Source organism: Numida meleagris, chromosome 2 (assembly GCF_002078875.1).
Source record: "Numida meleagris isolate 19003 breed g44 Domestic line chromosome 2, NumMel1.0, whole genome shotgun sequence".
NCBI lineage: Eukaryota > Metazoa > Chordata > Aves > Galliformes > Numididae > Numida > Numida meleagris.
The window spans coordinates 51,439,664-51,466,526 of NC_034410.1; the positions used below are offsets into that span (position 1 = coordinate 51,439,664).

General features: G+C 41.2%; 1 protein-coding gene across 4 annotated transcripts in view; it reads left to right on the forward strand.

Annotated features, from left to right (window-relative positions):
- HECW1 (HECT, C2 and WW domain containing E3 ubiquitin protein ligase 1) overlaps positions 1 to 26,863 on the forward strand; it is a 269,154-nt gene that overhangs the window by 492 nt on the left and 241,799 nt on the right. The window lies entirely within an intron of this gene.

Here is a 26,863-nt window from a genome sequence, read left to right on the forward strand (position 1 = left end):
CGCTGGCCTGCCTGCCGAGCGGTGCGAGCGGGGCCGGGGCTAGCCGCACGCCGGCTGCATGGTGCGGATGTGGGTGCGTGCCAGCGGCGGGGAGTCCCGTGTGGGATTTGCCGTGGTCATGGCTCTGCCCTTTAGGAGAAGAAACCCTCGGATCCGGTTTTTGGCTCCCTGACAATGCAGCAAAATTTAAGGCAGAAGCTGTCTTTTTTTTTCTCCTCCCCTTCTGCTGTAATCTAACCTTCTGATTTCATATTTTGATTATTACCTTATTATGTAACTGCCTTTTGCATCAGCAATTAAATAAAATTTCTGTAAGTATGTTAAGAACATTGCCCTAGCCTCTAGCATTGTCAAATAATGCTTCTGTCATCTTGTACCTTCATAGAAAATGGATTTGCACTGGAACAGGCATGTACGATGTGTTGTCTCTTGCTTTGTTTCCTGTGTGTTTTTTATACTTCAAGAAGAAACTACTTGGCCTGGGTTTAGATTTTTGCATCCTGCTGTTAGGAGCTGCAGTAGTGCGCTTTTTTTTTTTTTTTTTTTTAATGCTGCACTCAGCAGAAGTGCGTAGTGAGACTGTCCAGTGGCCGCACACCCAGCAGCACTACCATCTTGTTCTGGGGACACCCAGCCATGGGGGCACGGCACTGCCCAGCTGGAGATGGCACATAGAAGGTGGTCAGCTATGCCTCTTTGATTAGTACTCATGCTAGGATTGTAGTTATTACAATAATTCATTTTAGCCTGGGGATTCATTTTGGAAATTTGGATTTTCCACTAAGAAGGGATTATCGTTTCTCTGTGTAGTACGCATGTTTTATGAAGAAGTGGAGTACAATGTGTATCCTGGCTGCTCTCCCTGCTTCTGTCTCTGTAATGTAGACCCACTTGGACAGAGCAGGTGTGATGTTGATTTTCACATTGGAACCAGGAGTAGATGTAAAAAGCAGTGTGTGCTTTGCCAACACAGCACTCCTCTTGTGATGCAGGCTCAGTCTGCTGAGGGGGAAGAGAGTACCTGTCTCTATAGAAAAAATGCACGTTCAGTTTTCTCGTTGGTCTGAGCAGGGTGAGCGGGAGTCAGCTCAGAACAGTGGTTGCTCCAGTGACTGGCATTTGTGAGGATTAAGGCACATGACTCGGTTGTTGTGGCACATTGTATTGCTTGTGTCATACGTGCAGTGGTGCACAGCTGGTTTATTGTGGCCTGAGCGTTGGCCTTCCAGCCTCTTTGGTATCAGTCAGCTCTTTCTCGTAAATATGCTTGTGTGAAACTGGAGTGGGCCAAAGCACAAAATACACTTGGTGACTTTATCAGTAGCTATAAATACCTGAAAGTGGTAGCAATTTGAAAGCAAACCATCCACTCAGATTCAGAACATCCTAAATAACGGATTCAAAATCCGTAGGCTCTGTTTTTTAAATGCATTCTGATAAACAATGTGGTACTTTCCATGTTCCAATAAATAATTGGCTAAGGGCTGTTAGTAAACAAAGCAGTATATCACTCTGTGGTTTGTATTTTGTACAGGTGGCGCTCAGTCTAGCATTCTTTGCAATCACAAGATGATCCCTGAGAAGCTTCATGGAGTTCTGCACATGCTGCCTCTGACGTTGAGCAGTGTTCATTCATGGCAGTGCTAAATGCTTCTCCTTGCCTCCTTTTGTGACTAGCCCTCATACAAACAATGCAATTACTTGAATAGGACCGAAGCAAGATTTAGCTTATTAGCTAGTTTCTGAGGTACTCTGAAAGGTGTGGTTATGACACTGTGAGAAAGATTCAAGCTGGGAGAGTCTTGGTATTGAATAGTGTCAGACCAGGAGCTGTTCTAACAAAGAGGTGATGCTATCTGTGCTTTGAAATTGGTGGAAATCAGTCTTGGGGATGCAGGCATTAAGGTTGCCTCTGTGGTTTCAACTCTGGTAAAAGGTGCTTTAAAAAAAAAAAAAATCTAACAGTATAACTTCCTCATTAATCCCACCTGTTAGGCAAAGTTCAAACAAAGGGCTTTTAGTAAGTAACAAAATAGTTACTTTAAAGTATCTTAGTAGGTCATGGTGGACTTTGCCAGGGAATCTAACTTGTTTTCACAGTGACTTTCCTTATGTTCCTCCCAAGGCTCTCTGATCCCAAGACTTAACCTACTTAGTTTCTCCACACTTAGGGATATTCACAGGGCTGATGTCAGCATGCAGAGCTTGTAGTCTTTGTAGACCCCAGCAGACAGGACATAGAGCTTGACACTTGTACAAGTCCTCTGGTTCGCTCCCAGATCAGGCCAAAGTGCCTTGTGAAGACCACTCAGAATAACAGAGTCTTTGAGATCTAAATGTACATGTGGCATCCCTGAATCAATCACACCTGCAGCTGCAGCTCTCCAGTCTGTTTAGTGAGGAGCTCTCCACGAACGGGGAGTTACCAGCTTTCTGCCTGCTCCCAGGTCTCTGGTGGCCTTGCCACTCCTGGAATCTCCACCATTGTGCACCCTGGTGCCGGCAACTTCCTTTAGGTCCAGAGTAGCTGCAGGATGGTCCCACTCCCTCCAGCTTGACTATCTGCCTATTCACATTAAAATGAGTCGTAGCTCCCTATTTTCTTCAGGATGTCTGCTGTTTGTTTATGCTCAGCAGCTTTCTTGGTGTTGGCAATAAAGAGATGAGTCAGTTTTACTTCTGCTTACGACTTTTTTTTCCACCCGTTTCTCTTGTGAGGTTTCATGTGCTGTTGTAATTCAGCAGTGGCTGAGTGGCAAGCACTGCAAGGGTTTGGTTTAATTCCTTAGAAATAAATTTCTCCTGGTCTCAGATTTGATGAAGATTAATTCTAATAAAGTGTAAGGCCAAATTTTATATACTTCTGCATTTGCCCTCAGATGTAAGTAAATGTTTTGGTTTCTCATGGTATGCTCATGAAAGTGGGGGGGGCATGCAACACAGGGAAAGGTAAAAGCACAGCTAGGAGCAAAGGGCGGGCAGAGATGCCACCTACCCTATTTGATGTTTTCCAGCTGAATTGTGAGTTCAGCAAGATATTTGGAATGAATGAAGAAGAAATGGCAAGATTCTTTGATGCGAGGAGCCCTGGGTCATTTTTGTTACAGTTAATGAATGGAGGCCCAGCAGCTGTGTAATGGACTTGTAGCTGTAAAATGGACTTTGAGTCAGTCCTAGATTTTTTTTTTTTTTTTTTTTTTTTTTTTTAATGTCAGCAGGGCTGTGGTAGGATACTCCACTGTCAGCTCTGAAGTAGGAAGTTTAGATTCTCAAAGACAGGGCTGCCTCTTTGGAGGTGCTTGGGCTGTCCCTTGGCAAGGTGGAGTCTCCTTCTCATCTGGGATGTTTGTGGCTTCCCCAGCATACAGACTGGTAAGACTGGTCCAGGCTGCAGGCAGAATAGGTGTGCAGTTGTCACGAGTGTCAAACTGCTGGGGGCAAGAGAAGGGCTGTGGCCGAGAAGGCTGCTCCCTTTGGAAGGAGGCAGGAGCTGGGTTGAGCCAAGCAGTAGCTGAGCGTGGGACTTGGTTCCCCACTGCAGTGCCTGGGGCAGCTCCTGCTTGTACTCTCCCTCCAGAGGGAACAACAGGAGAAACCTTTGCTTCCCAGTACTCTCCTTCCCTTACTCTCCACCCCACCCTCATTTTCCATGACAGCAGCAGCTTGGGCTTCTTCCCAGCCCCTCATACTCCTGTCCGGACCATTGCCTACAATGCAGACAAACCTTGAGTTGGCTGGAGGAAGCAATAAAATGTGTTATTCCTTTAGGCATTATAAGAAGAGGGAAACCCTCATGCTGGTGTTTGAAATGTCAAAGGAAACAATCAGTTCTGGGCTCCCTGCAGGACCGTTGAGCTCATCACATCACAAAGTTCTCTGAAGATGTGGGCAGGCAGCCTTCCCCTGCTGCAGAGCAGGAGGACTTGGAAGAGAGCATGTGCACAGCAATCAGAATGCTGCTGCTGAGCCCTCAGCTGAGGTTTCATTTCACGCGTTTAGCAAAACAGGCGCTCATTTTCACACTTTCCAGATATTTTTATATTTTATGCAGATGCTTACTGAAGACCAGCATTTGTTTGGTTTTAAGCCTGAATTAAAATTCCCATCCAATGTCTAGAGGCAAAAGAAAAAGAAAAAAGCAAGTGTTTGTCCCAGAATTTAAAGCCATTTAAATTTGAGAGCTGTTAACCCATGAAGTAGTGATACAGCAGAAAACATCTCTTGGAATGAATCACTTGTGTTTAAAATGGAACATGTTCTAAAAATAAACAGGTAATTGCTTCAATGTAGTCAATATAGAATTAAAAGATGACTGACAGTGATTTGTCATCCATCTCTGTAGCAAGAGTCATCTGGGAAGCCTATGATTGTAAAGGCATTTGTTTCTATTAGCGCCTCTTATAGCAGTTTTGTTAATGAGCTCTTGAACACCAGAACTGAAACCTGTCATGTGTTATAATTAATTTTTCCATACCGTAAGAAAATGTCTGCCATGTGCACCTTCAATTAGGTGAATCAGATTTCTCAGGTCCCAGAACTTCTGGTTCAACAGAGCTTTTGTTGTATAGAAAGGAGGAGCATGCTGTTTTGGTGCTGGCAAAGTGCTTTCATACATCTCCATGTACAGTTGAGAATGGCATCCTGCGAGCTTGGGAAGAGCTGATGTGCTACCCACAACATGCGTTCATGCAAGTGAATACTCCTCCCCAGCGTGTGGCAGCAGAGGTGGTGGAGCAGGAAATCATCTGCTTTTCCTGAGGGGCAGAGAGAGGAGGGCAAGCAATGGGGAATGCTTGGAGAGACTGTCAGACAAGTTCTCTCCCATGTGTTGGTGAATCTCCTCTGAGTGCCTGGCTGAATGAAGCAGACACATCAAGGAGCTGTTCCCTAGATCTTAAAAGGCACTGCTGTGCATCCTGCCAAAGCCCGTCTCTTCAGCAGAATGCATTTGGCATGAATTTTGCTGAGCTAGGCAAGAAGCAATGAAGTTGGGGATAGTCTGGCTTTGCTTGATAGCTGGAAACCTGCTGTAAAGCAGCTCCTGAACAATTTGAGCTGCAGTCTTCCTGCTGGACATAGCAAATGCTTGGGGAGGCTGCTGCCTGGGTGGCTATGGTGCTTACCAGTGCTTGACACAATAGTGGGGTAGATGAGATCACCTGATGGGCCTGAGTGGTCCCTTGGGCATCTTAGTGCTTTCCTTTCCAACCTGGGCCTTGTCAAGACTGGTGGCATTATTTGTGACAAAGTCTTGTGCCCATATCTTAAAGCAACCACAGAAAATGTAAACTTCTATGATTCACGTTCCAATGCAGAACATCTATCAAATGTTGGGTTATTTGTCAAGTGTCTTTAATGATGTGTGGAAAAAAAAAATGCTGTGTATTTTTAATAAAAACATACCGTGCATTTTGTGTGCAGCTGCATGATTGTCTGAAGAAGATAACAGATTTATTCTCTGAAGCAGCATCTTGTTTTTAATAGTGAGGTTTAGTTGTGCTTAAGGTGGAGAGAGGGGAGATGGAAGTGGATGAAGTATTTTGTCCTGGAGTCGGAACATACGTTTCCAAGATCATGCTGTTCCAGATTGGTGAAAGGCCTTTTAGCTGTTATATCTGCTGCCTTGTTTATAGGCCTGTGGAAACTACATAAGAATCAGGAGTGGGATCTTGTCATAAACTTAAGTTACTTCATTTGACTGCACTGTGCTCTTGTAAAGGGTCATCAACCTGAGTCGATACCATGATTCAGAAATACTACATACATACCCAGAGTCACAGTAGAGACCTAAGACTGAGACAAATAAAAGCGTTATTGAGGCACATTCTTTGGTCTGAAAGTGAACAAAGCTCCTACTAAAGTTATTAGAAGCTCCGCTTGATGAAGAACAGTACCATCTGGCCTTTTGTGATATATGTGTTTATGTTTGTTGGTAGTGGTGTTTTTTTTGTTTGTTTGTTTTTTTTGTGGGGGTGTTGAGGCTTTTTTTGTACTTTTTTTTTAACAAAGCTGAGTATTATAGGGAAGCTGCATATTTGCAGTGCGAGCCACTGACATTTCATTCTCATCATTCTAGCACCAGGCTAAAGTAGAAACAACTACATGAGTTAGTATCCAGACTAGCTATTAGGGGATAATAAGCTGAACTGGTTTTCCTTCTCCTTCTCTTCTTGTTAGGCTAGGAAAGAATTCCGTCAGCATAAGCACTGGGCCCTGTGGCAGAATTCCTTTTCCAAGACCTATCGCTATGGTGGCTTATAAGAGTTAAGCTGATTTACTTATTTTTGGTTTCCACTTCTTAACATTGCTTATGGATTTTGTTTTACACCTGGAAGGAATGCATTCATTCATTCTTATAGGAGCAAAGTTCCCATTTAAGAACAATATTTTGCACCGGACTGAAGGCAGAATTTCTTCTGTAGGTCCAAGAGACCACATGTTGATGTAGAACCATTATCCACTCCTGAAATTTGACTTTGTGTTCCTTCATGCTCCTCAGAACTGTGTCATTCTCAAAGCATCCTCTTTGACGATTTTTCAGACTCGCTCTCTGCCCATTGGTTTCCTTTCTCTTTAGCAGTTTCCTTCTTACCACCTTCTCTCCTTCTTTCCCTTCCCACTTCCTTCTCCGCTTCCCACTCTGCAAGACCTGGTAGTTGCAAAGCATTGTTATCCTGTCCAGCATGCCTTGCTACACACACAGCTGTTCCTGGGCCAACATACAGCTTGGACAATGAGAGCATGTGTTCATAGCTCATGCTAATGCTCTGTGCCTAATAGCAAGGTGTAGTAAAAAAAAAAAAAAACAACCTTAGTGTCTGTACTGAACAATTATATTGGGATATTCCAAATTAAAAGTATATCCCCTAAGCAGAAGTACATGAATGCTAAAATGCCTTTGTATCTTTCTGTGCTCAACTGTGTAAAAATCAGGAACAGATACAGAGAGAGTGCTTGCTTAGGATGCTCTAAAACTAGTGTTAAAAAGAATTTAATGTTGGTGAAGAGGGAATCGTAAAGGTTGAGATACACGAACAAAATCAACAAGCAATTGTGCTGCAAAAAAAATGGTGAAACATTCTGGATGCTTCTGGGGATTCATCTTGCTCTTTGTGCTGCTAAGATTTGGCTGGAGATGGACCTTGGAGGTGGATGGAAGCAGCCAGTGCCTTTTAGGAATCCCATTTAAGGATCAGCTGCTAGATTTGCTTGTCAGAGATGCATGGTGACTTCCTCTTGACATCAGCTATAGCATCTTGTCCAGCTTGGAAGATCAGCACAAACCCAAGGAAGTCACTGCGGAAGTTCCAGAAAGGGCTGGATTGCCCTTGTGCCCTTTCTCCTTTCCTTGCATTTCTGCCCATACCAGCCACTGCGACTCTAATGCTTATCCTGCCTGCAAAAGTGGATTTTTGAAGCCTGGGACAGGGGCAGCAGCCCAGTCCAGGATCCCTGCAGGACCCTCCACTTTCCCCCATCACCATGCTGAAAAATGAAACAAAAGATGTCTAAAGCTGTAGTTGGAAATGGTTAAGAAGTGGTTTCCCAAAAGAGGTGACAGAAAAAGGTTGCTTCTTCAGAAAGAGAGGATGGATGTGATATTGTGAGGTAGAGGTGGTATGTCTAAGCCCATGTTTGGAAATGGGAATATAAATGTTTCCAGCAAAGTCTCAGCTCACTTAAAACAATTTGATCACATTAGGTTATTCACATAAGAGTGTCATCATAGTGGTTATAAAATGTGGATTTTGAGTGTATACTGATTTATCAGTACAGTTGCGGTTTGGACTCTCAAGTTAAATATATGCCTGCTTTGATCTATTTTTCTCAACCTAATTCTTGAATCTCCTTGTGTGTGTGAGTGTGGGTGTGTGTGTGTGGTGTTACCTGCCTAGGGAGTCCCGGGGACACCAGGTAGACAGCTCGCCTAGCTCACCTTGGGATGGTGATGGCAGCAGGTTCAGGGCTTGTGTGCAGGTAGCTCTTAGGCTCAGCAAGGGAGCTGTGTAAGCAGGAGCCTGCTGATTAGCACTGGATCTGCTAGTAGCTCAGGAAGGTTCATGGTGAATAATGTGTTTGGCTGACTTGTGACCCCCTTGTAATAGCTCTGAGAGATGGACAGGAGATCAATCTGTGTGATGGCCTTCCATGGAACTCACTGGGAAACAAAGTTCATGTACTTTAACTACCTGAATGGGGGGTACAAAGGAATACAAATACAGTACTGATGATCTGAATAATAGCTCATTCCTGTGTGACCCTGAGGGGGATGGCTACACCCTGAAACAAAAGTGGAAAGAGGGTTGTAAACAAATGAAGATCTAAACTACTGTGTCTGCGTGACACAATGTAGTCAGCTTACCAACTTATGTCCAGGGGTACTACAGCCGTGTTTTAAGCAGTGCTGCCCTAAAAGAAGGCATAGTACATTAGCTTGTATTGGCTGCATGCTACTGGCTTACTTGCAGACAGACAGACGAGGTTCCTGCTCTTTGTTCCCCAAGACTTTTAGTTCCAGCATAATGCAGGCAAAACTAGTGTGCTGCTGCATCTCTGCCATTTCTGTCATCCATCTTAAGATCAAACGCAGATCTGTGACTTTCCAGAAATGTGTCCTAATAGGCAGGAAGCTTCTCCAAGTGTGTATGAGTATTGGGCAGAATTTATGTCCATCTGGTCAGTCGCTGTGGTCTGCATACAGGATTCAAAGATTCATTCAGCCAGAGAGCAAGAGGAAGCATAAGTCTGATTTAATGGGTGGAGGGGGAGTTTCTGGTACCAGTGCTTGTTCCAAGCGCTTGTTCATGTATTTTATGTGCTGAATAGCATGTGAGATATCAAGACTGAGGTGTTTTTAGGATGCCTGGGAGTAGAAACATAGGTCTCTTAACACTGTTTATGTGTAAAGCAGGGGTCAGTAGCAGTGAATGTCAGTTTGAGGATTATGATTTTCAGCATTAATGCCTAAGTTCTGTGTAAGTCCCATTCATTTGATCTTGGATCCAAATATCTGTCATCCATATTAGTCTTCTGGCCTCCGTCTTTCTCCATACTTCAGTGTTGTGTCCAGTGGTAATCTGCGTGTTTGTTTGATGTACTTTATGCAGTAGTTTTCTGAGATGGATCCTGGTAGCTAATGGCGAGCATGAAATCTCTCAGATACAACTGCCTGTGTAATAGGATACCAATGTAATTCAACTTGTTGCATATCGGAGCTGTAACTACATATGGTAACACGGTCTTCAAGCCTAGGAGGACTTAGGATCAGAGCTTAGAAAGTGGTTGGGCTCACTGCAGTTTAAGAGTGAGGTAAAATGTCGGTGAGAAGATGCTTTCCAGTTGCAACTCTCTGCCCCAACTTTTGACTTTTTATAACTTCTTCCCTTGATCCTTTGTCCCCAGTCTCTGGTAGAGGATGGGGTAGGAGGGAGACTTTGCAGCTGAAGAGGTCTCAGCTGGGCTTAATGCAAATCAAGAATTTCTCAGAGAAACATAGGTGAAATTGTACTTGTTGATGACAATTATAAATGATTCAAAAAAGTCAGTTAGCTTTCTCTCAGAGCTTTTGGTTTTGATTGTTTGGAATTTTCTTGAAGCAGGGATTAATAAACTTTTTTTGTGTGCTTAAGTTAGGAGGCAAGTTCTAGATCCACACAATGTATCAAGTCTAATGAGGAAAAATTCTTGTATAATTACATTGGAGGAGAAATCATATTGTAGGCCACAGAGGCCTGGCATGGAGTAGGCTTTTTCAGAGACCCCTGACCAAGCACAGTACTCTTCTCTTGCCACACACACTTTGTGTTCCTGCAGCGCTGTCCTAGCTCATGTTCTCAGCCTTGAGCTGATTCAGGGCCTCCAGCCAGCCTTTGCCAGCCGGGCTGAGCACACACAAGCTGCTTGGGTTGGTGCCGCACCAGAGGGTTGTTTGCTGGAAACAAGAGACCACCCTCAGCCCCCCACTGCACATACTTCTTCAGTTGTACATTGAACTCATGTCATGTAGCAGTTAGAAACACAGTGTAATTATGTGCATTTTCAAAGGCTGGCTGCTCCCGTACAGAGCTGATTTTGTACCCATGCAAGCTACCCTGAGGCTACCAAGCCTCCTTTAAAAAAATATTCTTTTTCCTTGCATCTACTTAGGCTGGATCACCCTAGTTTTGATGACCCTTATGTTGGTTTCTCCCTCTCCCAGCAAAGGAAAGACTGGTAACCTTGCAGAAACAATCCAATGAAGTGTGAACAAGAAGTGTAATTACCTTCTTCAAGTAGTTCTGGTGCTTGCACATGTGGGAGGAAGGGTGGCATATTAAGTATTTCTGCATGAAAATTTGCCAGTGGAATGGTTTTCTGTAAAAAAATGCTGTTTTAAACAGAATCAAAATGTGCCTCATGAGAATGTGTTTGTGCTGCGGCTGGCAGCTATTCAGAGGAACTGGAGCCCTGCAGCCTTGTTTAATGATCAGATCCAGTTGGGGGAGATCAGAGATGTTGGTGTTACAAGGTTGTTGTTGTTATGCTTCAGCTTTCAGGAAAACTTCAAAATGTTTTGATTTCCTACAGTGCAGAAATGGAGGCTTGACCTACTCTGCCTCATAGAGCCACTTCTTAAAAACTATCTCCTGTCTCTAGCACATCATCGTTGTCATCCTCTTGTATTTACTTCATGGAAGCCTGGGGCCAATCTCATGGCTAAGTTGAGTCCATTTAAGCCACTAATCTTGCAGTAAGGACACATTTGGCCCATGAGTCCTTAACATTTAACTGTGAAAAAGTTCACTGCACCTTTATGTGGGACAGAGACACGCATCAGCAAGGTTCTTTTTTCTTCCTCTTGACAGTGCTAGGAGCAATTTTTTTTTCCTCTTGTCATTGTCTCTACTTCCTTCCACATCACAAACACCTTTTCTATAGCTATTGGAGCTAATATGACTATTCTGTCAGTAGCAAGCCTATAAAATGCTTGAGCTTCAAACTTAAGCTGGTGCAAGTTAAGCACAGTTCTACTGTTTAGGTCTGTCTGTTTTCAGTTGTGAGATGACCTTATTTTTAGTTGCAAAAAGCGCTGTACTTTGACACTGCTGGTCTCATTTGCTGAGGTACAGCAAAGGCAAACTCTCTGCAGCAGGTCATTCAAAAGTGGTATTAATGAGGGAAAGATATGTCCTATTTTGGCTTTCCTTCTCCTGTGGCAATGAAAACAGGCATTAATGCAATTAATAGAAAAATGATGGCTTCAATTAAAGTCTTACTGTTTCAGGAGCTTTTCCTTTCTCTCCTTTTGTGGTGATTTGTCTTCTTCCTGCAAAAACCTTTTTCATGCCTTACTCTGTGGGTTGCTCAGGTGTGTGGGAAGCCCATCCTCTGGCTGCTTAGTCTGCTGAAGTATGAAGGTGGAAAATCCATTTTTCTTAGTGTGAACACTCAACAGTGCATTTGTTCAACAACTGAGTGGCTCCTTGTTCAGACCACACTGTGCAGCATTAACATAGTAACTTTGTTATCTTCTAAGTAAAATAAAAAAAAATAGAAAGTTAATGTTTTGCTGTGGTTTTTTTTTTTTTTTTGTTACTCTGATAATATTGTGTTTAGTTCACCTATTTCTTGTACATCTTTACTAAAATTTGCCTTGTATTGTGCATACATAGATACCCTTCAATATTCCCTTGCCCTGTGCCCCTTCTGTTGAATGATGGGTGGGGTTCCCTGCTATGAGGGTCACTGACTTCCCAGCTCCAGGTAGCCACATCACCTGGGCAAAACTTGGTGGTGTCAAACTTTTTATCTGCCTGTGGACAGAACAAAAGAGGAATAGCAGAAGGCTTATTACTGTGCTTAATGTTCTTGAGGCTGAGAGTTGATTGCTGAGTATTATATATGAATTATATAAAATTTTGAAAAATTATTTCTATTTTCCTTTAAAGCATCTTGCACTCCATGGTTGAAAACAGGAATCTTTCTGAGATCATCACTATGCTGTGCTATGATTTTCTTAGCCATTTTCGGTTTGTAGACTCTGAATCTTAAGAACTTACTTAAATGCTTTTTTGGCTGGGATATGACCCCTCCTACCTCCTCCTAGATAACTGAATAACAGATACAATGTGACACTTCTGTAACATGTATTCTTGTGGGCCTGAGTTCTTTCTTATGTTTAAATGAAATTTTCTCTATTTCAGTTTGTGCTCTTGTCCTGTCACTGGGTACAACTGCAAAGAGCCTGTCTTCCTCACTCCCTCCGATGTGCTATCTAAATTGATAAGGTTCCCCCAAGCCTTCTCATCTCCAGGCTAAATAATCTCAGTGCATCCTGCTGCTTTTTCCAGCCACTCTTTCTGGTACATGACTTATTTCATTGTGACAGGACACATGCATTTGTGTGGCCACGTGGAGAGCAGCATCAGGAAACTGACCTAGACAAGAAGTAATCTGTTGTTTTGTGTCATGTGATTATAACCCAGATGAGATTTATTTGACTGTTTGAAGAACAGTTATGTCAGTGCAAGCAGACAGAAAAAGGATGGAGGGAGGCACGGTATTTCTTCTTGTCATTGTACGCTGGCTTAAAGTGTTTGTGACTGTGACAGTAGTCACCTATGAAAAAATCTGGAGACCTAAGAGTAAAGACTTACCAAGAAACTATAACAACTGAGATGGCATTTTGGCAGGGATTACACTAAAATGAAGAAGTCACTGAGAAATTGGTGTAACCCAGTGTATGAGTGACTACAGTGGGTCAAACAAAAGGTCAGTATAGAATTATCTCCTTTGTGACTAAAGGAGAACATTTAGGAAACAGCAAACATTTTTGTCTGCCATGAGAAAATTATTTATCTATATTATTTCCTTACCCTCAGTCCTAACCATTTTCTACTCACACACGAAACTGGGTGTTTCTGTTTTTAGTACTGTTTAGTAAAGATCTGCACCAAGAATCACCTCCTACTTTTCTTTGAACATATCTATTCTTTTATAATGAAGTTAAAATGAATTTCACAGCTCAACCATCACATTAAGAACACCTCCTTTAGTCCATTGTGAGCCTGAATTCTTCTGCCTTCCCTTGATGCCCCCTCCTTCTGGTACTGAAAGAGGTGGTGAACAATCACTTTGCCTCCATTCTCTTTTCCACTTGTGATTATGTAAACTGCTGTCATATCCTGGCACAATTGTTATCTTCTATGTACAAGCTGTCCTGTATCTTTGTTCTTATATCCTTCTCTAAATCTTCTTTTAGTCTTCTGTTTGGCCTTCATCTTTGGTACCTACATACTCTTCCTCTTCTGATTTGTTACCTTTAAACTGTATGCTCTTGTTTTTCAGGTACTCCTTTTGCATTAACTCTCTAAATTCATTCTCTTACTCCTAATTCCAACTCCTGTGGTGCAATTTTCTTCTAGCTGTGTGCCTCTCAGGTAGTCATGTCTCACTGCTATGTCATCTGGATCCAACTCTGCTTATGAGAACCCTTTCTCTTCTTCCTCCTTTCTTTTTCCTCCAGCCCACCATATTTAAACTTTGGACTTAAATTCTTGGTATGTGTCTTTGACTTTATCAGACAAAATTCATCTCTTTTATCATATTATCACTGATAATGTAACTTTCTGATTATCTTTACTGCAAAACTTTTTTTCCTGTAACTTGGTTATTTCTCTCTTTTTCTTCTCTCAGTGTCTTTATCTCTTCTGTTTCACTTTATACTGGGTAAATTTTTAAATCTATTTATCCTGTTTTTATCTTCATGGATCTACTGAATGCTGCAGATTCTTAGATACATGTTCTCATGCCTTCTGTCCCTTCTTTTGCTTGGTGACTGAGGCACTCTGTTTCTACCATTAGTATGGCAACTCTTTTCATGCTTCTTTCTCTTCTAATTGAGCTCAATGGTAAAAGACCAAGCAGCTTATTACTTTCTTCCTTCAGATCCTTCCCAAATGTGTACTACTTCAAAATGACTACACAGTTATGTCTGTGAACTGTTGTTTTTGTATTTGTCTTGTCTATATAAGATTATCAGTTCTTTACTATACAGACAATGACTGGATGATTTTGTAGCTCAGTGCTATCATACCTTGCATTTCACAAAATTGTCTCTAATGTTAGACATTTGGTAGACAACTGTTTCTGATGTTTATGACATTTTTTACTTTGCTATATTAGTAGGTGATAGAATTTTTATATCTTTCACAATGCAGAAAGCGTCAGTGAAGTTTCCAGCTTGAGATTTTCAAGTGTGACAAGTTGTTCATTTGGGCTATTGTAGCTGTTAAAGGCTGCTAAGGTGTCCTGTCCTTTCTGGTGGATGTTCTGGAGATCCTTCTCTCTCCATTGGATTCCATTCATCTCACATCACTGTATTTGTCTAGAATTGAGCCATCTCATGTCTGTGAAATCTCTGTCTGTGACTTCGTGGTGGGGAGAGAGGCTTGGAATGGACCATTCTCTGTTTTAAGATAAGTTGGATTTTCCTGCTGGAATACTCTTCCATCAAAAGAGAACCTGGATGCAAACCTAAGCAAAACAGCTAAAAAAATGAAAAACAGGTAACGTAAATCTCACCTTATATCTACTACAGGGTTGTCTGTCGCAGCAGAGGACTGGAATCACTGGCTACTATTTCTGTGTCCGTTCGTACTAGTGTTTTGTATTTGAGGTACATCATTCATATCTGTCTTCCTGGGCCGTTTAGTTTTGCATTAGCAGAGGGGCTGCATAATACTGCACTCAGTGAAGAATAACAAGCAATAGTGGTTGATTCATAATCACCAGTGTGTAACCATGTAGAGCAACATTTTTGGAGAGTATAAAGAATAATTGCATGTTGTGCCAGTGTTTATGTCCATAAGCACTGAAAAAACAGAAGTTGGATTCCCTCACAATATAGGAATTTTCAGGACTTGTGGTTTAGAGTCTTTCTCTTATGGGATCAGTGTGCTTGCAGGGTTCATAGTTCGAAGACTTTCAGTACATGCTAGCTGGAGATTTAGTTCTGAACAGGAAAGCTGAGATTTTTCCTTGACTCTGTGACAGCAGGTACCTCAGTACTAGGAAAAGCACAGATTTTTATTAAACTCGCTAAAGTGCTGCTCCCACTGGAAGGCAATTAGATGTGGGGGTCTTTCTCCTTTTGTTTTTACAAACAAATTCTACTCTGTATAGTTTGAGATGGTGAGGAACAACTTTTTCTGTTCATTTATTCTTTTTACTTTTTCTTTTAATTTCTTGACCATGTTTCACCTTTTCCCTTAGTTTCCCACACCTTGTTATGTAACCTTTTTATATGTTGTTTGTTTAACAAACATGAATGTTATTTTCTTAAAAAGAAAAATCCTGCAATCTTAGGGTTAATCAAGAGAGAAACTTCCTAAGCCTTGAGAGCAGGATGACACTGTCTCTACTCTGAAATATTAAATAATGCAAGCAAAGGGAAATAATCCCCCATGATGATACCTCAGAGAAGATTTAATTAAGAAAATGAAACCGCATTAAGAGTGACCCATTGTGGATTGCCAAAAGGCCAACAGATGAGGAAGAAATTTGTTAGGAGCATCTGCATATCACTAAGAGGTTGCACAGCATACTCAGTCTGTAAGGTAGGATGCTCCACAGAGTGGCTTGAAGCAATGTTTACCTCACTGCTGAATGTTTCTGTTTTAACTGTTCAGTACTGCAGGGAGCATGTCTGGCCTGTGGGATGGCATACAAGTTCCTTGGAGTGGGCTGGTGTGTGGCCACAGGCCCTCACAATGTGACCACAGGTGGCCACACACCAGCCCCTGGTCATACCTCTTCTTGCCTCAATTCAGAGGTATTGGCTGCTTCCAGTGGGTAGAAGGGAGCTGCAATCTAGTGCATGGCATTTTGAAGAGCTGTTCAGCAGCCATGCCATCTGTATGTAAGGCTGCATCTGGAACAGAGTGAGCAAGTTCACCAGTGCTTCAGCAGGTTTATGTTGCATTGAATTGATGAGGTTACTTCTCCACATGTGGTGGCCCATGCTGAGGATCAAATGGGGAAACTGCGGAAAAAAGTATATGAACGGAGGAGGAAGGAATGTACAGTACTTAACCCTTGACCCTTTACTCACCTAGGCAATGCTTCTGAAATTCATTTGACTCAGAGTCTTTAACAAACCAAGAGAATGATGTTCAACAGATAAAGGCTGAAAGGTTGGGCACGGTTTCTGTAATAACATGTGATTTCATAAGTCAGCAGTCACTGCTGTGAGGGCTGGGCAGTTGCTCTTGTGCCCAGCACACTGCCTGGATCTGTCTCAGCAATTACTACGGCATTCCCTCGATCTCACCATTAGTGTAATGGCTAGCAAAAGCATTATTTATTCCTTTGATCTGAGTGACTACTGCTTCCATAATCTGTTTTGCATTAAACTAAAGGCTGACTCATGTAAATGATTTTTCTCTCCTGCCTCACATGATAAAGAGGGTACCTGTCATTACTTTTGTCCTGTTTGTCTTTCATTGCAGATGAAAATAGAAGGAGAAATTGACAAGAAATTAAAGCAACTGTCATATCTTGTTGTATCCCACTGTCTTCTGCAAATCTTACTAAGAGAAATGCAAATGATAGAAAATGCCAGTTGGAAAAGCATCCTCGTGTTCAATTACTTTGTTGCCGTGTGTAATTCTGCAATTGCAAGAAATCAAATTCTGACCACTAGTAGTTATTTTGCTTGGCTTCTGTTTACTTATCTTTTGGTTAAAAGTCATATTTTTTCCTAGCCCTCCTTTATGAAAGAGGAAGGGACATCTTGCTGATGGTTACAGTATCTCTTCCACTGTCTTTTATTGCAAAGTAGCTATGATTTTACAGCCCTACTTCATCTTCTCGGGATTTAAAAGATCATTCCAAGAAATAAGCATCTTTTTTTTTCTTTCTCTGATAAATGCTATTGTGCTTTTTGTTGACTTTTTTTTTTTTTTTTTTTTTTTTTTTTTTTTTTTTTTTTTTTGGGAAATGTGGTACCCACAGATGAGTCCTTACTGGCAATGCACTGGGGGAGTAGGTTTTATAGAGCACAAATGACTACTTGATATGTCTGTTGTGGGAGAGCATAGAAATAGAACTGGATGTGATCTGTAGAGGCAGGAGCAGTGATAGCTGCATTGCTCCCTAGGAGCTCAATGTAGCTGCTCTCAAATGCTTCTCAGAATGAGGATTCCACAGACTCTTGTCAAAACATGTACCTGAGCTTCTCTGATATCATTAGGAAGTTTTTCATAACGTCTAGCATTGATTCTTGCCATATAATCAATCCCATTACTTCTCATCCCGTCTACTGTGGGCACAAAGAGAATATTTTCTTCTTTGCAGTAGAATTGTGAACACTAAACCATGTCACTTACACCATTCCTCTCACTCCACCTCCAGTCTTTCTAACTTCTTTTTTTGCTAACCAATGACAGTTTCTTTGAACGCAGTGTCCAGGAGCAGATGTAGTACTGCAGCTCAAGCTTTGCTAATGCTCACTAGAGTGGGAGGATGACTTCAAGCATTATGCAGGCCATAGCCCTCTTTGTTCCAACCTGCTCTTTTGTCTCTTGCTCAATAGCTTGACTCTGACTTGAGTTCGGTTTATCATTCACTCTTACCAATGATTCCTCTCCCACAAGACTTCTACCTTGCTAGGGGTACTCTTATTTGTATTTATGCAATTGTTTCTGCTTTGTGTGTACAGCTTTGCACTTCTCTTCTGTTGTTTCGTTTTCTTCCGGTTTCTCCAGTTTGTCAAGATCATGCTGGATTCTGTCCTCCAGCATGTTTGCAGTGTTTGTTGTTTTGTTTTGTCTGCAGAATTCAAGCCTACTTCAGTTAAAGCCTACTTCTACTTTGTCATCCAGTTAAAGAAACGACTGAGCAGGGACAGCCAGCAGGATCTACTGAGCATGTGCTACAGGCTCTTGTAGAACCAGTGGTAGCCGCTGTCTGGTTACTGCTCACTGAGTTTTCCATCTAGCCTGAGTTAATTTCACCTAGATCATATTTTCAAAACTTTCTTGTAGTATTGTTGTGTGAGATCATATCAAAAACCTTATTTGAAGTCAAGATATTAAATATTTGTGCTTTTTTTTCCCCTGTAGCCACAGAAACTATTACTTTGCTGCACGAGGAAATTAAATTGGTTTGAGGTGATTTTTTTCTTGATGAATCTATTTCTTGTTACATCCTGTCCCCAATCTCTTGATGTTCTTTTTGGATTTGGCCCGCCATGAGAGCTCTTGGGATCTCTCATCAAAGTAAATGCTTGCCAGAGGGGTTATAGTCCAGCCCCTGCTTACTCCTTTGTCTAGACTTTGCAGTCTCTGGACTGGCTCAGAGTTTGCCTTTGCGACCTGGAGAAGTGTCTGGTATATTTGAACTCTAAGTAACAAGATTGTACAAATTCAGAGTCTGGGAAGAAGAAAAAAGCAACAGCTAAAAAAAACCATTGTTTTGTTGTTGTTGTTGTTATTCGCTTGGTTCTACCGCAAGATACGTAAAATTAATGAACTGGTCAGGTGCATTGTATGCCAGCCAGTCCTATGATCACTGCAGCAGTACTAGCTGAGGAAAAAGCATGGAGTGTTTTTCCATGTTATTTACATTGTACCTAAGGAGAATAAATACTGTTACTACAGATGAAGGTCTTCCCCTATAACCTCATGCATTTGTAGCCAAACCAGTGAGACTCAGAAGAAAGTGGAATGTATAGCATAAACTTAATTTTATTCATGATATGGTTAAAATGAAATTCTTGTAGCATTATAGTTTGCCTTTGCCCATCTGTGTGAAAAGATCTTTTTAGATGAGAAGCCTCAAAGGCGTGTTTTCTAGATTCCCATTTATCAATACAATGTAGATGTGTGAAATGAAACAATTAGAAGGGGAGCAACTCAGCAAATCAGGGCATCTTAATACAGATGTATTGCAAGATTTCAACCAGTCCCCATTACAGTGAGTGTTAGATCCTGGCTGTTTTCTGAGAGGGGTGCTGAAGGATACCAGTCCATTTTTAAATGGTTTTGTGGTGTTTTTCTTTTTTTTTTTTTCTTTTTTTTTTTAAAGTTTATTTGTGAGCTACATCTATGAATCCTAAAATTTATTCTTGTCTAAAATATGTGTTATTTACAGAAAGTTGTTTCTTGCCAAAATTGAATTTAGTTACTAAAGGTTATTTTATTGCTGTATGATTACAAAAATACTTCCTTCCTTTTTATTTTGTACAGTGAAGCCAGTGGCTTTTTCCAGTTTACTTGTTCTTAAAGCCCTGAAAAGAAACTTTTGTGCCTTGCAACTTGATTTATCAGATAGTAGAAAGGCTTTTCTGCCTGTGTGTTAGAAGTGTTGATCATATATATAGGTTTGTGGAAAACACATTTGGAATGCCTTCTGTATCTGAGAAAATGTAGGTCTCATAGAATTTCAGGTTTCAGCAGCCTCTGTGGAGTTATCCAACTGTCTGAAACCTGTCTTGCTGAATCTGTGTTTTTTCTGACAATAACTTTGGACTGATGGATCTGCAAAGTTTTCACTGCTGTAACTGTTGTATTCTGAAGTCTATAAGCATAAGTGAGCAAACATGCTTCTTCATATTTTCAGTATTTATTTCCATTTCCTTCACATAAAATTAACTGGTTGAAATTTAAAACACTTGTTGTAGTCTTCTTAAAAGTACGGTTATAAAATACAAAAATCTCTCTGCATGAGAGTTATAAAGGCTGCAGATTTCCAGTGCTGAGTGCAAAGCAACAAACGTGGACAACTGAGATAAACAGAAGGTTATGTGCTATTTCTTGCATAAAACATGATAGATTTTTCATTAGACAAGATTTAACATTAATTCAGGAAGGGACTGCTATTCAAGATGAATCTTTAAGAATTCATTTGTGATTCAAGTTGTTCCAGGAACCAACAAACTTATTTTGTCTATAACCTGGCAAAGATTTAGATATATCTTTAATTTTGAAGCAAGAAAACTCTGCAAAGTGATTAGAGAGACTCTGCTTTAAATTAATTTGAATGGGCTTAAGGACAGTTTGTCTATTAGATTTTGTTCACGAAGCCTAAATGCTTAGGATTTGACTACTGGGAAGATTTAAGATACCTCATAAGTCCTTAAAGTAATTTAGTGGTGGCTTTTAGTTATAGCTGCTTCGTTTCATTTAAAGAATGGAGGAGAAATAAAAAGCAGGGTTTTAGAGTGCAGGAAATGAATGCAAGATTTTCTGTATCCACCATTTACTTTAAAAAGAAACCTAGATGATTTTTTATTTACTTTATTTAGAACTGATCTTCAGTTTCTTAGTTGTCTCCTTAGTTGAGGCCCTAATGTGACTACATAGGTATGTTATGGATCATTTTCTAATTCAGTCATCTTATTAATTATATGCATTTTATGCAGTTTTTGCAAGTCAGTTTTTTGCAGTTAATAGTCTTTTTTCCCCTCTCCCATGGTTTTTGAAATTATTTGGTTTGGAAAAATAGTTGGGCTGGCATGTTTTGGTACCTAGATAGTCTAAGAATGAATCTATTAGATTTTCATGTATGTTGTTCATCACTTTGAAAAATGTTGCTACTCTCCTTCCAAGAACATCATTAAAAACAAAGTAACTATGTTGTCACTATCCAAAACCAAAGCACAATGTGAATTATTAGTAAATTTTGATAGCTTAGTAGTGACCTCAATTTTTGTCACGTCTTTTGTTACATTTGCTAGTATTTCAAAACATTCAATTTTAAAGGAAGGATTTATCCTCCCCAGTTTATCTTCTTACTTTCTTTAGTCTGCAGAGAAGATGTAAGGCTGAGTTTGACATGATCTCCTTGACAGCATGCATTAGTTCCCATGGCAACATATTTCACAAACAGACCTACAACTTTACGATAGTGTCAAACAAAAGGAGAAACCCACTGTTGGAGCAAGCCTTCACCATGTTTAAAATTAAAAAGGGCAGGGGGAGGAGGATGGAAAGAGGTTGGGTGATATAATGGCTTCTTGCAAGTTGCTCTTCTTTTTGCTACTGGGGAGGCACACCATTTCAAAATCTAAATTTGTCCACAATTACTGTGCTACCCAGCTGCGTTCCTGCACATGAGTAGGGAAGTGATTTGCTGTCACAAGTCTTTTGTCCAACGATACTTCTTTAACCTGATTTTCTAAGGAAACAAGGCTTACAGAATAGCATTCTTCTGTTCTGGTTTCTCTTTGTCTCTCTCCTGTCATGCCTTCCCTGTAGCTTTTGACCCCATTGATCGGATCATTGGAAATGACAGAGGGGCCAAAGCTGAGGAGGTAATTAAATTCCTCTAGGTGTTGTGAGAAAGCTGAGTTCTGTCTCTGTTCAGTCCGTGGAAGGAGGCTGCGGCCGTACAGAGTTGGTTAATTAAGGCATCTAAACTACATGTGTACAATAAAACCTGGTTCCTTTCGTAATGGTCTGAAATCAAGAAAATGTTTAAGCACTTGTTTTCATCCAGAGATGCTTTCTGAAACTTCCGATATTTGGAAAAACAGTTAATTAGTTACTTACCTTTCAAGATAATGGCACTGGGAAGGCACATGGGAAAATATGAGTAATGGCTACAATCCCTGGAGGCTTTTTTTCTTATAGACTGTATATAATCCATACAGTAGGCTTTTACAGTGCCGGGATTACAGGTAATAAGCAGAATAATTTACTCCTTAGTTTGTGTGTTGTCTAGTCAGGAAGCTAAAAGGGAGCTTTTCCTGTCCTATCTACTTGTCTGCTACCACTGGCAACCTAATGTGAAATTACGAGGTGGAGTTGGTGGTACAGAGGACTTGTAACGAGATGGTTTGGGAGTGTGGTCAAGCATAAATCAATGTATTCAGTGGTGTGTGCTGTTATTTGGGCTGTGAACATCTGCACTCTGAAAGATGCGCACCTCCCCATGCATGGGAAGATTGCATGATCACATTTATGTCATTGGAAAGGTACTTTTCTTTTGGTTGAGTGCTTTTCAGCTACACTGGGGATTAGATTAAAATGATTAGAAAGAATTCAGAAGTCACTTAAATATTTATGTTGACCCTGGTTTAGAAATGCAGGGCCACCACATTGTTCTTATGATTTTGAAGTGATTCCCATCCAGCTTTGTACTATGCTGTATTTCACGCGAGATTTATATGAAGATGTGAGGTTTTTTTATTTTCTAGTTTTATTTTTTATTTCAGTATTTTATTAGAGTACATTATAGAGGTGACTATACATGGTTAAATGCAGGAGGCAACCTGTTGATTAAAAGAAATACAGTTAAGACAGGCTAGTATTCCTGTAGGTACTGGTGTGGCAAATGGAAGGCAACTTGAGGCTGAGAAGCTGTTGGATGCAGATGTAGGTTTTGGAGTCACAGCTTGAGGTGTTGCCCTGCTCAGGCAATGGGATCCACCTCTAGTGGACTGTGGAGGGCTGGATCTCTTAATACATTAGTACTCAGCGGGGAGTTATGCCCTGCAGACCATGCCTCTCAAACACTGACAGGCACGGGCATCAACCACCTCTGTAGGAAGCTCGTTCCAGTGCCTGACCACACTCACTGCACATAAATGTTTCCCATTGCCTGGTCTCACCTTCCCCTGGTGCAGCTCTGCAGTTCCCATCCTGCCATTGGTGAGGAGCAGAGCCTGGCAATTCCCTCTGCTTCCCCTCCTCAGGGAGCTGCAGAAAGCAGTGAGGTTACCTCTCAGCCTCCCAATTGCCCTCACCCTCTCCTCACAAGACAGGCCTTCAAGGTGTGTTACTAGCTTTGGTGCCTCCTCTAGATGCCTTCAAGGGCCTTAACATCCTTTTTATGTTGCTCAGCCCAGAACTGCACACTATGTTCCAAGTGAGGCTGCACCAATACTAGGCATAGTGGGAGAATCACCTCTTGGCTGCCTATTTCATTTGCCCCTTGGCTGTTGGGGCACACTGCTGGCTCCTGCTGAGCCTGCTGTCATGAGTACCTCCAGGTCTCTGCTGAGTCGCTCTCCAGCCACTTATCTCCCATCTGTGCCTGTGTCTGGCATTGTTCTGTCCCAGGTGCAGGACCCAGCATTTTCCTTTGTTGTACTTCATGCCATTGCTCATCACCAAATGCTCCAGTGCATCTAGATCCTACTGCAAGGCCTCTTGGTCCTCCAGGGAGCAAGCATTACCACCCCATTTAGTGTCATCAGCAAATTTGCTGAAGATGCATTTCACTCCTGCATCCAGATCACTGATAAAAATGTTGAATGGGACTGGCCTTAGAATTGAGCCCTGGGGAACACCACTGGTGTTATCTGTTTATCTCACAGCTGGACAAGTTCTCCAGAAGGGTGCTGTGAGGGGTGGTACTGGAGGCTTTACTAAAATCCAGACAGATTACATCCACTGCCTGTCCTTCATCCACCATGTGGGAGACTTTAGAGAAGATCAGTTTGCTAAGGTGGGACCTTCCCTTCTTGAGCTTGTGTTGACTGTGCCTGATAATAGCTTTGTTCTTTAAGTGGCATTCAGTATCTTGCAGGGTAATCTCCATAACTCTTTCAAGGACTGAAGTTAGAGTAAAAGGCTGTAGTTTCCTAGTTCTTCTCTTCATGTCCTTTTTGTAGCTGGGTATAGTGTTGGCTAGCTTCCATTCAGCAGGCAGGGACCTTCCCAGACTCTCACAACCTTTGATAAATTGTTGAGAAGAGTCCAGCTATAACACCCCGAATTCCTTAAGCACTCTGGGATGCATCCCATCAGGTCCCATGAAGATGCTAAGCTGCAGGAGGAAAAGAATTGTCCTGCAGATTTTTGTTTCCTCTTAATGTCCAAAACTGCTGAAAAAATAGCTCTTGGAAGTGATCACAGTGGAAATGATCTGTTGAAAACAGTTTAAACAGCTAGATTAAATGGTCAAAGATGTACATAGGCAAAATCTTCTTAGAAGCTAGTTCTTATGTGGCCTCCATATTCTGAAAATTAGGTGCCTCAAAGTTTCCAGTGATACAAAGGAGCAGGCAAACAATGAATTATACATCTTGCATATAGGAATGCTAGCTGTATAAACAGCCTAGGCTGTGCTTCTATTTTTGCTTAAAAAGAAGTAACAGCTGTGATAAACTACTGAATACCAGTACAAACACCGAAACTTGTCTGTAGCTAAGGTGCCACCTCAAAGCACTCAGTCGATGTGGCAGTTCATTCTTTGTTAATCCTCTTTGCTGATAGTTATAACTGTATCTCGTCTAGATATCACAGGGAATTTGGTCCCTTTACCAATAGAACCCGTCTTTGTTTGATTCCTGCTCAGCTTTCAGCCTCCTCCCTGTGCTTATGACTTTCCAAATCCAAATAGTGTTTCTTAAACTTGAATTAGATGTTCAGCAGTGTTTAAGTCCATCCATGCTTCTAAAGAGTTTCAGCTGACTTCCTGTCCCAAACAAGAGGAGCTTGTCTAGGTACTGTCATCCTTGTTTCAAAGTTTAGTTTTCTGTCTTGCCTTCCAGGCAAGGAGTAGCAAGGCAGGGTAAACTAGACTCACATCAGTGTTTATGTACGTTTATGACCAGGATAGAATTCATGTGTGTGGTTTGCCAGTATTATGATTTCCGTATGTTTTCCCAGTACCTTTCTGTGAGTTGTGGTAATACCTTGCTTTCTTCTGCTTTGCCTCAGAGTGTTAAGATTGCAATTTGGGCTCATTGCTGAAGAACTACCAACATACCGATCTGAATGAAAGCTGTCAATCTGATCCATGGATTGTAAAAATAAACCTGTTTCATTGAGCTTTCATATATAGCGGGATTTGCAATGTAAAAATTCAATATGAAGAAAATGGGCTTCCAGTAATTCCTTAATCAGGTGTTCTGTGGTCAGGATGTTCAGCTGTGTTTTCTGTGTCTTCTCCCTAATTACTTTCATATTAAAGATTAATTGCATATCATAGAGAATCCTTGATTAAGCCAATGGAAAGTGAGTGCATAGATCTGTTCATCAGAAGCAGCATAGAGAATAATAATGAGCAACCTCAGGGCTTGTCTGTCTTACAATAGACACACAGAAGATGTGCATTTCTGTAATGCTCTATTTACTATTATTACAAAAAAAAAATAATTTACTGCTTTACTGGAAAGCTTCCTTTATTGTCAACATAATAAATTATAATAATAATAATAAATTATTCCCCTGTATACACCTTCTGTGGTGTAAGTTAAACAGAGAAAGGAGTTAATATTTTACAAGTGTGTTTTGCTTCTGACTCCAGTAGAATTCAACAAGGTGATCTATGAAGGCATTTTTACTTTAGACTTGGACTTAATTTCTGGTTTTCCTTTTTGCAGAATGCCTCTTTGCAGTGGTTTTTTTGTTGTTGTTGTTGTTCTGAGATCTGAGGTAATGCATGTGAGGCATGCATCAGTAAACTTCTGGAATTCACTTCCCATTTCACAAATGACTTTGTGTAAAATTTTACCCCCAGACTATAGAATCATAGAAAAATTAATGTTGGAAAAGACCTTTAAGATCATTAGGTCCAATCATCAACCCATCACCATGATGCCCACTAAACCATGTCTCTATGTGCCACATTTACACAATTCTTGAACACCTTCAGGGATGGTGATTCAACCACTTTCCTAGGCAGCCTCTTCCAATGCATGACCACTCTTTCAGAGAAGAAATTTTTCTTAATATCCAACCTGAACCTCCTCTGGTGCAACTTGAAGCCGTTACCTCTTGTCCTATTGCTCGTTACACGGGAGAAGAGGCCAAGCCCCACCTCACCACAATCTCCTTTCAGGTAGTTGTAGAGAGTGATAAGGTCTCCCCTGAGCCTCCTCTTCTCCAGACTAAACAATCCCAGTTATCTCAGCCGCTCCTCAGAAGACTTTTGTTCCATATCTTTCATCAGCATTGTTGCCCTTCTCTGAACATGCTCCAGGGCCTCAGTGTCTTTCTTGTGGTGAGGGGTCCCAAACCAAACTCAGTACTCGAGGTGTGGCCTCATCAGAGCTGAGTACAGGGGGATGATCACTTCCCTGCTCCTGCTGGCAACTCTATTTCTGATACAAGCTCTTTAGCTGTTTTTGGCCTCTCTAGAGAAGGAATGTCAGAAGGATGGAATGTAGCAAGGGAGATGTTAGGAAATTTGTCAACAGCATGGACTTATATATATGCCAAAATTAAATTAGAGACACTCTAATAATACAAAGTGAAGCAGCTGTGGAATGCGATTTCTTTGCAGAGTGGCCAGCTGCTGTCCCAATGCTCATCTGCTGATCATTGTGTTCACCTTCCTAGTGTTGCTCTGAGACCCTCTTATTTTACAAATGTTGTGGGGAGGGTGCCTAGATGTGTGACAGAATACACGAAGATGATCAGGTACCAGGAAAACTTCCCAGATGTGCATCATTGGAGGCTTGCAGGCAGTCTGAGCAGTCACAAGGAACAGCTGCTTGGTGTGCTGTTGGAGTCCTTTACTTACCCAGTAGGTGAGCAGCAATGCTGAATTCTTCGTTGAGAAAATAGATCATCCCCAGAGAGTAATTAGCATCTGATGAAGTGACAGTTTCCAGATGTCTTGAAACAGGAGGCTCTTTCATGACTAAAAATAGAGATGTGGTTATTGGTAATAAGTTAATACAGTTTTGTTCTGGTGCTAGTCAAATCACAATTAGGAATAGTTGGTTATTGAGTAAACCAGTTTTACATTCCTTCTCTTCCTACCACTGGACTTCATAAATCACTTTTTAACATTTTTATTTTTCTGTTTCTCCTTCCTGTCTTTTTTGAACTAACATGAGTAGTACACCAGAGGGAATAGCTAACCTATTTATCTTGCATTTCTCATGAAGTCTCTAGGCAGCGTATTTTTATCGCCTTCATCTTCCAAA